Below are 13,180 nucleotides of genomic sequence, written 5' to 3'. Positions count from 1 at the left end.
ACTGCTGGATCAAAGGGTATGCACAGTTTGATAACTTTCTGAGCATAGTTCCAAACTACTCTCCAAAATGGTTGGATTCGTTCACAACTCCACCAACAATGCATCAATGTCCCAGTTTTCCTGCATCCCCTCCAACAATCATCATTATTTTTTCCTGTTATCTTAGCCAATCTGACAGGTGTGTAGTATAACTCAGCTTCTTAAACTGTGGTTTATAACCCCACATGGAGTCTCATAACTGGGCTTGAATCTTGAGGCTGTGAAATTATACTTTATTATCAGTAAATGTTTGATTTGTATACCCATTTTGTATAAAAGAAATCATGTAAAAATTTCTTGCGTGAAAAGCAGTCACAAGTAGAACAAGTTTAAGAAGCCCTAGACTATACACTATTTATCCATTTAATTATTCCTGTATGAATTATTAAGCTCTTCTCTTTTCCATGATTATTGTTATAATTCAGAAGGTCATATATTGTTCTAGAGCTTGATATGTGTTGTCATCTTCACATGAGAGCATTAGAAGAATCTTGAAATTATATCCCTCATTCATTTGGACTTTACACATTTTCCATGAGATATGTGAACATTTTTCATGCATGTTTCTCTGATCTTATACCTTTTACATGTAAATTTTGCCTTCCTTAATATTGTGAATTAACCAAAAGTATTTATTGTTTTCTATGGACAAGGAATTAACTGAGCATTGATGATATAAATAGAAAAGCAACATGGATTTCAGCTATCACTGAGCTATTCTAACAGGGAATGACAACACATAGGAGGATTCAGCTGCAAGTTATGTGGAAAGATCCCAGAGTTTTTTTGAAGGCAAAACAAATAACAATGAAAACTTTTTAGAATGTCATTTACACAAATAAGACTGTATTTTTCTTTGATGTTGAACAATTTGATAAGGCCAAGGATTTTGGAAACCAGATAATAACTTTAAAAATAAAGGTAATAACTTACAGTGTATGAAAAAGATTTGACTATTTTAAGTTAACTCAGCACTTGGCCCTTTGTAGATCAGTTTTATGGTGTAGTAGAAAGAGCATATTTAGAATCAGAGAACCTGAGTTCAAACCCTGGATTTAATACCAGCTATCTGTAACATTGGGTAGTCAGTTAATTTCTTTGGGCTCTAAATTCCCTCAGATGTGTAATAAATTGGTTAGATTAGATAATCTCTGCCCCTTCCTGTCTTAAATTCTATGACCCTTTAATAAGCCAAATGCAGGTAATAATAGTTTCTTTTTTTAAAAGGCCAAGTAATAGTTTATCCAATTTTGGGCTGCACTTTTTTCTTTAGGAGTCACAATAATGTGACAGTTCAAAGATAGCTCAAAGTGATAGAAACACCTCAGACTTCACATCTGCAGTAATAACCTTTGTATGAAATGTCATGGTCCTCAAATGGAATTGATCTGGCAGTCTCTGCATAGTAATATTTAACTTTCTCCCTAAATAAAAAGATGCTATTTTAAAAATACCTTGTGGAGTCTTTGTGAAAGATGACTGAGTGAAAGGCTGAGTTTGTGTGTAAGCTCTTTTCATCCCAAAACAGTAAGGAATATATTACAGTAAGAAGAATAATGGTCAGTAATGTGTCAGAACTAGAAGTAGAACAAAGTTTTTCCTGATTTTGAAGATAGATGACTTATTCCTGATATCTTAGCCTTTTGTCCCCATGCTGATAAAGAGATGTCCAGGTGCATTAGGACCTGTGGTTCAATCAATCAATCAGTGATCATTTATTAAATTCCTACTATGTGACAGGCATAAACAATTTCATTGCATAGAGAATACCCTAGTGAGGAAACTAATTGTGAGCAATTTTGCAACTTGCAGGCTTAGAGTGTTTTCTTGTCTTAGAGAAGACAGTTGTAGCTAGGAAGTCCAAAGGAAAAAGAGAAAAGTTTGGGATTTGGATTTCAAAATACTCTAGCAAAGTAGAAGAGAGGAAGGCAAAAGAACTTAGTATTTCTTGAACTTTGGGTAGTTTTGGGGAAAGTCATTCAAACTTAGAGATAGAGGTAAGAGGGAAAGAGGTACCCATATATTACACTGATCTGGGTAGATGGATGGGTTTGGGAAATATGAGATAAGAGAACTGGTAGATTCAGCTAGATATCTTAATGATAGAGTTTCATACTTAGAGTCAGGGAAAAAAAAGTTCAAATCTTCTTCCAGACATTTAATAGCTGTGGGTCTGTGGGGTCATTTAATCTTTCCTAATATCCATTTCTTTATCTTCACCTGCTTCATAGAGTTATTGTGAGAATCAGATCAAATGAAATACAAATATATGTAAAGCACTTTTCAAATTCTTAAGTGCTATGTAAATGTTAGCTATTATTATTCAAGGCTTAGAACTTTGCCTCATGGTGTAAGTTTTTAATAAATGTTTGATGATTGAATAAAGGAAAGAAGCCATATAGTAGTTGAAGACCAAAAGATGGCAGCAAAGAGCAGAACAGTATTTTTAGGAAGCAGCCTTGCTGTGGAGAACCAGCAAGTAATAACAGAAAGTAGGAAATCAATAGTCCAGGAATGCCAGTATAGGGCTTTTAGCTCAGTGACGTCATGACTAGCAGCTGACATGGCTCTGCAGGCATCCGAAAGCCCAGCATCTGGGAAAGAGAAAGGTTCCAACTGAAATGTATCTTCAGGACTGGGAATTTGCCTGGCTGTGCACAATCCTTATATACATGCTTTTCTCATGTATTCTTTTTCTTGGGAGAATCTTCCTTGTTATTTATTTCACTCTCTAATAAGTATATTTTGCTTTAAATTAGTTGTCTTTTGGTTATTATGGTAAAAAGAAACCCATAAATTAGAATTTGGTATAGGTTCTGACCCAAAGAATACCTTGAAACTGGGGTGGTTCTGAGGGACCCACATGTGAGGAGACCCCTCATCTTACAGGAGCTTAAATTGTATCACTCGAATAATAATGATGATGATAATAATAAAAATAGTAATATCAATAGTTAGCATTTATATAGTCCTTTTAAGATTTGCAAAATACATTACAAATTTCTCATTCAATCCTCATAACTCTGGGAGATAGATGCTATTATTCTCATTTTTTCAGATGAGGAAAAAAGACTTGCCAGGGTTACACATTTCAACTATTATAAATACCCAAATTAACTACAAAGTATCTATGAAGGAAGAAGCTATCAGCATCCAGACAAAGAACTGATAAGTAGAAATATGTATAGAATACTTTTACATATTTATAGATGTGTGTGTCTGTATATACACCCTATGTGTATATATACCCTATATGAATATATATATATATATACACACACGTATATAATGTATGCATATATGCACGTGCATATATATTTGTATCTAATGGTAGCCATTTCTGGGGTATGAGGCAGGGAAGGCAAAAAAGGGAAAAAGATATCTTTATTACACATTTAAGAGGAATAGCAAGTTATTCATAATCATCTTTTTTCTATACTACTGTATTATAGGAATGCTTTATATCTTTATTTCATAAGTTCAGAACAAAGTAACTAAAATTTAAAAAATAATAGCTAGAATTTATACAATGCTTTAGTGATTTCAAAAGGATTTATAAATATTTCATTTAACCCTCACAACAATTCTGGAAGGTAGGTGCACAGCAACCCATTTAACAGTTGAGAACATTGAGGCAGAAAGAACTTAAGTAACATGCCCAGGAGCACACAGAAAGTTTGAGGCTGAATTTGAACTTGGGTCTTCTTGACTTGTGGTCAGTAGAATGAAGGCTCTTTGAAGGCAAGTGTGTTCATATGTTCATCATCTAGCACAGTGCTTTGCACATGGTAAACTTTTTTTTTTTTAAGTTTACAAAGCACTTCTTTAAAATGTAGGTAGTGTTTTCCAATTTCATGTAAACACAATTTTTAACATTCATTTTAATATGATTTTGAATTCCAAAATTCCCCGTCCTTTTCACCAAGATGGTAAGCAATCTGATATAGGAGTATACATGTGTAATCAGATAAAACATATTTCCACATTAGTCATGTTGTGAAAGAAGAAGCAGAACAAAAATGAGAACTAAACCCATGGAAAAAAAAGCAAAGAAAGCGAAAATAAATGACTTAATCTACATTCAGATTCCATCAGTTCTTTCTCTAGATGTGGATAGCATTTTTCATTATGTGTTGTTTGGAATTTCCTTGTATCATTATATTGCTGAGAAGAGCAAAGTCAGTCATAGTTGATGATTGCACAATGTTGCTGTTTCTGTGTACAATGTTTTGGTTCTGCTCAGCACCCAGTGAGCATTTAAAAATTAATTTGTTGAAGGCTTGTACATATTTGATAAGGTCTTGACTTGTGATGTTACCAGACATATAACTGATCCTCAAGCATGTTAAAAATGGTTGACAAAGTACAAGAGACAGTTTTCACTTTCTTGGTGTAACTAGTGCTTAGCAATGTGCCTAGCATGGGGTAAGAACTTAACAAATCTCATTTCAAGGTACAGTTTCAGATTTTGCCTTGTATTTGTGGGACCCTCATCTATCATTACTCTCCTCAGTTTGCCATGTGATGACAGTTTTAGTATCTGGAATTACTCATTCCTGTGCTGCAAGTCATATTGCAGCCAGATTGTGATGAATACGACTTCAATTTTATGGGATTTCCAGAAGACCATGATGGAAGGTTTTTGTCCTGCTGTTTGTGCTGGGTGACTGGGTTACTAATTAAAGATTCAGTTTGTGGAATCTGATATAATGCTGATGCCAGATTCTGCTCTCATAAGCCAAAACACACGATGGTTTTGCTGATAAACATGTATTTGTGATGTATTCATAAAACAGCAGGAAACTTGAGGGCTAGAAAGGTTGAATGAATTGTCTAGTTATTTCTGTGATAACTAGCAGAGCCAGGATTTAAATTCAGGTATGAATACATGCCATAAATGGAAGTGTATGAATTTGTATAACAATAATAAAATAATTTAAGCTATAACAAACCTGATTCTGTCTGCTTTATATCCATGAGTTCTCAGTGGAGTAGGTTTCTAAATGTTCAAAATTTCTGTACATTATGGACTCAAGAGAGGGTTTTTTGATGAGCTTTTCATAGTCCATTTGTATTTTTTGCTTCAACATGTTCCACTTCATATACACACAAATAGTGTTCCCTGTGTGTTCAAGACTGCCAGAGAATGGGGGAGGCATGGGGAATACAAAGTAGACACTATCAGCCTTCCCTCTATAGAGTTCATAGTTACCCCAAAGTAAATTTAAAAGGTGGATCTAGATTTGAAGGACCTGCTACTTAGTATGTGAATGCTATTTAATAAATCACTTGACTCTCAGGACGTCAGTTTCCTCATTTGTAAAATGAGGAAGTTGGACAAAATGATTTTTGAGGTCATATTTTGTTGTTGGAAGTGTTGGAAGTATTGTTGAAAGACAATTTGTAATATGATAATATGAAAAAATTATGATTAATTTTTGAATAAATGATACAGAAGTAAGTGCCATCAGCATTCAGGGTGGGAGAGATCATTTTGGGATGTGATGGATAGAGAAAACTTTTATGAAGAAGTTAGACTTTGAATATGGTTTTGAAGTTATCTTGGGAGTGTAGGTGCAGATGATGGTGTGTAGTGTTCTTGTCGCTTTTCTGGAGGTCTTGGAGCAGCCTTCGTTTCAGTAGAGTAATCACTGCGAGAATAGCCAGGTGTTATAGTCCAAATTCTTTTTTGTCTCCTTGCCTGGGGCCTGGTTAACTTTCTTGAGGCCCTTTAGACACTATGAGGCTAATGAAGATGGAATGAATCTCTCCTTAGCTCCAAGAACTTGAGCTCCCGCCTCCAGTCCGCTTACTTCTCTGGCTCTTGTGATGACCAGGTATTTTAAAATCAGCCGGAGTCAGGAATTCAGGTTAAGGAAAAATCTTCGATCTTTATTTTTTGTGGAGGTGAAGGGAGATGATGATAGGAATGTGAGCTGCTGGGACACGAACCCAGCCAGCAGTCTCTCTGCCTCTCTCCCCGTCCCTCTCTCTCCCCCCACCAAAGTCTTCCCTACATTATTTCCTATACAACACATCAGAACTTGCACAAAGAGTGGGCGGGGCCCATTCTTTTTCCAAGCATTTATTAATAGAGTATGGTCCAATTACTATTTAGCCTCATGTGCTTGGGACCTCAGTGCATCAACTTGAGCTTCAGCCCATTACAGGCTCTCATCCTGGCTGAGTTTGTCCCAACTTATATGCTCTCTTATAATTACATTATCATAGGTGTGAATTTTGTAGAACTGTGTTAAGCACTAAGTACATGTACTGAATTAGAAAACTATGCCATGCTAAACTAGATAACCATTGTCTTATCAGTTCCACTGAGTTAAAACCTTATAAGAATCCTTGTTTCAAGTACAAGAGTTCTGGCCCATAACAATGGTGAGGGCTAACAAATGAATGGAGTAACATTTACAAATATATGTAAGAGAAGAAAAACTATTAAGATGTGTTTAAGAGATAGTTGAGAGACCATTCTGAGTGAAGGATTCATTTAAAGAATCCTGCAGTCTCAGAATTAGAAAGTCCCACAGAAACCTTTTAAGATCAGAGGTGTTAAGCTCAAATAAGAGCCACTAATTTCCCTATAAAGATCTCTGTGGGTGGCCACTTGATTTAGTTTTAAATACAATATTATCTTTATTTTCTTATTTTATGAACATTTCCCAGTTACATCTTGTTTTGCCACATAGCCTTCAGGGTCTGTGTTTGACATCTCTGTTCTAGAATATACTCTAACTTACTGAGAATTCCCACTACCACATTTGTTCAGTCAATTCAGTCATGTCTGACTCTTCATGATCCCATTTGGGGTTTTCTTGGCAAAGATACTCGAGTGCTTTGCCATTTCCTTTTTCAGCTCTTTTTACAGATGAGAAAAACAAGGCAAACAAGGTTAAGTGATTTACCCAGAGTTACATAACTATTAAATATTTTTTATATTGAGGAAGATTTGTATTGAGGAAGATGACTCTTCCCTTCTCCAGGCCCAGAACAATATCTATTTTGTCACCTAGCTTGCCACTACAGCCTACTCGTTCATCTTTCCTTTTGGAAGAAGGACAATGATACTATGTCTTAACTAACTCCTCAATTAGATTTAAGAGAAGCAGAGTTGCATAGTCATTAGCTTTACTCTCTCTTCCAGTGTCATTGAAATCCGGTGGCAAGACAAAAATAAAATGACCCAGGATGCAGTGGATGACCTTGGCATTTTTTATTTTGACTAAACTCTAAGCATTCCACAGCACCTGCTTCAGTGCCTTCCTGGATATTGGAACATATTGTTCTCATTTGGCCATTCCACTAGGGAAAGTCTTCATTCATATGCTTGGGGTAGACATCCTTCTAACTCCCTGGCAGATTTGAGGGCTGCAGGTTATCCTCAACCTGAGTTTAGCCCACCTACTAAGATGACTTTATTAGGGTGTGGTCCATGCTGTAGTTTTTTTGGAGTCACATTTGAATGTTGGGTAAAGGTGAACCCAAAAATGAATGGGCAGCCTTGAAAAGAGCTTGGTAAGTCCTCAAGTCAGAGATTTTAGGTCTCCCAAAATACCCCAAAGTAACCCAAAAAAGAAGCTTAAAAGGGTGGAGGAAGAGACCAGATATTTTGCATAACAGAGATATCATCAAGATTGCAGTCTAGAGAAGAATGAAGTCATGGTTGGTCTGGGTTTTCTTAAAAATGGAAATTTTGGGAAAAAACAGCCAAGCAGAGAAACAGACCATCCAGCAAAGGGTACTTTTCTAGTACATGAATTCCTGGGTGAAAAGATTTTTCTTTTGATCTGAGCTCCCTTCCCTGAAGATCTCAGAGTGGGTAGGGGGACTGGATTCAAGGCTTTATTCTAGGAACCAGCCACACACCTGTTGTCTGCTTTTGCTTCCTGCTCCTTATCCACTATAGACTATTGGGCCCCTATTGCTCCTTGCCTTCATCTACTATTTTTCTCAGTCCATACTACATCTGCAACTCAGGTCTCTGTGATAAGGGACAGAATTATCAATGCTAACAATGTTCAGTTCTACCCATCATCCCCTAGGCTTTCTGTTGAACTCCAATCTTTCATTTGCCTGCCTTTCAGACATTTCAACCTGTGTATTTTGTAGACATCTCAACTTATCTATATGGAACTATGTCTTTCTCCCTAAACCCTCTCCCACTCTTACCTCTTTTCTTTCAAGGACTATCCTCTAAATCCTCCAGGCTTGTAACTTGGGTGAAAGTTCAGTCCCCTGTTCAACAAACTCTACTGACTCCTTGTCACCACCAGTATCAAATTTAAAATCCTCTCATTGGCTCAAAGCCCTTCAAAATTTAATCTCTCTTCCACAATGTTTTCAGTGTGATTAAAACAACATCCAGAGAGATATGGGTATGAGTGAAGTGGTATTTTGAGGAATTTAAAATTTATTTTAATTCAATTTTAATTAAAATATATTTAGCAAATGAGAAAAGATTTATTTGATCTGAAGAGAAACCAGAGTGGTCCAAGGCATTTTCTCTGACTGTCCCTCATGTCTAGAATAGTCTCCCTTCTTATTTCTACTTCCAGGTTTCCCTGATTTCCTTCAACTTCCAATTAAAATCCAAGATTTTCCCAACACCTCCAAATTCTAGTAGTTTTTCATCTATCATTTTCTATTTACTTCATATACAGTTTATATGTATATATTTGCTTGCTCTCTTTCCCATTAGATTTTGAACTCCAAGTCAGACTGTCTTTTGCATCTATTTTTTTTTATTCCCCAACCCTTAGTACAATGTCTGGCTTCAGTAGGTGCTAAATAAGTGGATATTGACTGACAACTCCAATTCCCTTTGAAATCATGAATTTATCACTTTATTAAACAATGTATTCCATATAAAAAACTTCTTTATATTAAGCTAAAATTTACTCCTTATGTCTTCTATCCATTGTTATCCTCTAGGGAGTCAAGGTCTACAGATCCTTTGCAGGTCTCTCTGTGATTCCACAAGGCAAGGGAGAATGGGTCTGACACAGAGGGATGTTTCAGACTGAAAAAGCTGGTGGCTGTAGGGATATATGGATGTTAGGAAGTGAGGAAGTCAGAGGTATTGAGAGGAGTTCCAGAGTGAGACTAGAGTTGAGGCAATGAAAAAATCCAAAACCCTCCCCCCACCCCACAAAATCTTATAACTTTTTGGAAGAGAGCACTCTCCACCTCATTTAATTCTATTATCATTTCCTTGTTTTTTTGTAGTCAATGAACAACATTAACAATAATTAACAATAATAATTATTTTGTATTCTTTACAATTCTCAAGCCAGACATATGACTATGAAGATATCCATTATTAAAAAAAGAAAGAAAAAATTGCAAAACCTATCCATTCCCTTTTCATAATTTCATCAAAGACACCTTTGACATACATTGCCTATAGATAATTTTAGAGGTTAAAAAAAGTAGGCACATGTTGCCCTTTTTTGCAATTATCTATGCTCTTTTCCTTTCCTTTGGAATTTTCCTCCCTTTGAAAATATTGTTTCAAATGCAACACTGATAACTTATGTATATAGCTGATCAGATCCAATGGCTCTGCCTTGACTTCATCTTCTTAAGTGCTAATTCTGCTTGTTCATACGGTACATTGGGTACTTAGTATGAGTCCAAATATGGACGTTCCACTGTTTATTGATGAAGAGAATCAATTGCCATAGAATTATGGCATATCTCTTTCATTTCATTTGCTCCTTTTTATTCTCCTTCCAATTTCTTCTATAAATATCTCAGAATATTCTAGTTTATTAAGGTCTGATAGCAGTTTTCCCTGTAAGCACATTTCTCTCTTTCATTGTTTTAGAAATTTTGAGAAATAAGGCTTCACTTCCATTAAGCTTCACTGTAATTTAATCAGATGAATTTGTATTTTAATGTGTTGTGGTTCTCTGCTGGTCCCCCCTGGTCCTCCAGCTATGGCTCTAGAGGAAAAGGTGAGGCTGATGACTTTGCAAAGCTCACTATCACTTAACTCCAACTCATTCACATTCCATGGCGTCCCCTTCCTCATGTCAGGTCTAGAATGCAGGACAAACAGCCTTTTGCTGATACCTCTCTCCCTTTAGTTAGAAAATTGTTCACAGGCTTAGGAAAACTTCTGGGCTGGGCTTATTAGAGCTACCTATTGTGGGTCAGACTTTAGGACAGAAACTCTTCAAGAATGGGGGGCTATCTTTTTTTCTGCTTGTATCTGTATTTCCAAGCAGAGTCTAGCAAAGAACAAGTTCTTAATAAATGCTTGTTGAGTGACTTGTGAGTCATTGAAAATTACATAAACTTCTCTTAGCAATGATAATAGAATCAACATTTTTACTTTTATGATTTTCCATTTTTCAAAGATAACAATTTCTTTAAATAGGCTAAGGATAGATGGTTGTAACTGGATGTAAGGTTTTCTCATGTCTGTCCTTTTTTGTAATTTGGTATTTATTTTGAACTTTGTTCTAACCAACTGAAGGAAATGAACAAAACTTTTATCAAGTGCTCACTGTGTATAAACCATTGTGCTAAGTAGTGGAAATATAAATATAAAAGTCAGACAGTCCCTATTCTTAAGGAGCTTGCATTCTGATGGGAAAGATAACACATAAGGAAAGTTTCAGCTGTAAATCACATGAAAAAAGTCCCATAGTCCTCAGGTGAAATGTCTCTTCTTTTATGTCACCATTTAATGGCGTTATTCCCAGCGCTCTTGGATTTAGGATTTTGGTTGTCTCTATAAAGGTTCAAAATAACCAAGATTATGGTGATGAGTTAACTAGTGTAGCATTTAACTACCTCTCTCTCAGGGCATTTGGTTGCCATATGTGAAGTAATTGATTGATAGCTGATAGGAATGACTGACTCTTTCTCCACAGGGATTGCTTCTCTGAATAATGACTGTGAGGCCTAAACCAGAAGCAGGAATGGTGGTCTGGAGCTACTGCCACTTCCATGACTCCTGTGCTTGTCCGCTTGTTGGAAGCTATTGGTTAGTAGTGTTGCTGGTGGTAATAAGGAAGATGGGTTCCTTCTCTACATCAAATTCTCCCCTCAGTTATAGCATAGCATTGCTATAGCCAAGGCTCTTAAGCTCAAGATCCTGGGTTGTTTCCTTTAGGATCTTAGGGGAGATAGTAGTCAAGATATTTGTTTGATTTTGCTGGTATAATGCTCTTTCTTATTTTTCCCTCTGGTAGCCTTGCTGCTTCAGCTAGTCTGGCTTGCCTGCTAAAGCAATGACCTAACTAATGATGTAGTATAAAAACAACTGATTCTAAAATGACTCCCAATCTTTTGTAACCAGTTTGTAAGCAAAATTTGTAAACCAATGCTTGTAATTAGTATTTATCCTTAAATTATAATGTGTGTATGTGTGAGACAGAGACAGAGACAGAGAGAAAGAGAGAAAGAGAGAGACAGACAGACAGACAGAGAAGGGGAAGGAAGAAAGAAGGAAGAAGAGAATTATTTGGTGTTGGTCATTTCTACTTCCTTCTGACCATTTTCCTGAACAAAGTATTTATGGAACACAAATGGGAAGCTTCTGAATAACATCCAAACCACTGACCTCTTTTGTTTCTTAATTCCAAACCAAATTTCAAAAAAAAAAATTTCCTGTCTAAATTCCATGTCTATGTTCATATAAAAATCACCAAGTATTTAGTCTATATTAACTTAGTTTAAAAGATTTTATCAAATTATTAGAATTTCTCTGTCATTAACTTCTGCAACAGATCTTTCCCCATAAATCTTTGCAGTTATTTTCATGGTAATCTCTTTTCTTATATTCATTAGGGACACTGTAAGGCAAAGTAAACCCAGCATCCCATGAATTGCTTTTTCTTTTTTGTCTTTGGAGACATCATGAAACAAACTTTCTCATTATTTGCCATTCTGAGGAAAATCTGTGAGCTGCCCTCCTATTGAAATGAAATCATTTTAATGTTTTCTGGTTGTGTATGTAAAAAGGGATGTCAATATCACTGTTGTTAATCTCTTCTAGTAATCATAATCATGGCTAGAATTTGCACAGTATTTTAAATCTTGGAAATCCTTTCTCACAGGATGTGAAATCTTTTCACATTTAATCCTTAAAATAACCCTTGGAGGTAGGTACTATTATTATTCTCATTTTACAGATGAGGCAATCAAGGCAAACACAGATGAAGTGACCTGCAGAGAGTCACACAGCTAGTACATGTCTGTGGCCAGATTGTCACTCAGATTTTCTGACTACGTCCAGCATTTCTTCACTATACAACCCAGCTGAACAACCCAGTCCAATTGTAACATAATACTAACAAGCCTGATACCTTGGAGAGTAGCAGTTACAATGCTGGAGGAATAGCAGAAAAGTGGCCCATAATTCATGGGAAACAGTATCCAAGAAGAAAACCATCAATCAAATGCAGATGTTTTTCTAAGTGTTAAAATTATAGGTAATAATAGTGAATTAAAGATTCTAATGCAAGGAAGAAAATTTGACCTCATTAGGTAGCCAATCCTATTTAATTAAACATTTATTAAATACTATATTCAAGACTCTTAGGTTTCAAAGGAAATTAAAAGAAAAAAGGAGTGTCTGGTCTGCTAGTCAAGGAGCTTCCATTCTCCTAACAGAATGCAACATGTACATAGATAAGCAGCTATAATACAAGTTCAGAAAAAGGAATATTAGAATGGGTAGATAAGAAAATTTAACTAAATTAAACAAACACATTCATTCCATAAATATGCATTAAGCACTTAATATATATATATATATATATATATATATATATATATATATATACATACTCAGGGGAGTATATGGGCTATTCAAGGAGGATTGGTACCTCCAAAGTGAGGGCTCACCAAGTCTTTTTTTTAGGGCTGCCCATCTACCTTTGCTGTTCATCTTTCACCCAAATCACTCACTCTTTGTCTCTGTCTCCATCTCTCTCTTTCTCTTTCTCTGTTTCTCACTATCTCTCTGTCTCTGTCTCTCACTATCTCTCTGTCTCTGTCTCTATCTTTTTGTCTGTCTCTGTTTCTCTCTCACTATCTCTCTGTCTGTCTCTATGTCTTTCTGTCTCTCTGTTTCTCTCTCTCTGTCTCTGTCTCTCTGTCTCACTGTCTCTCTGTC

Source organism: Sarcophilus harrisii, chromosome 3 (genome assembly GCF_902635505.1).
Source record: "Sarcophilus harrisii chromosome 3, mSarHar1.11, whole genome shotgun sequence".
NCBI classification, from domain to species: Eukaryota; Metazoa; Chordata; class Mammalia; order Dasyuromorphia; family Dasyuridae; genus Sarcophilus; species Sarcophilus harrisii.
Note: the sequence above shows the minus strand (reverse complement) of the source record.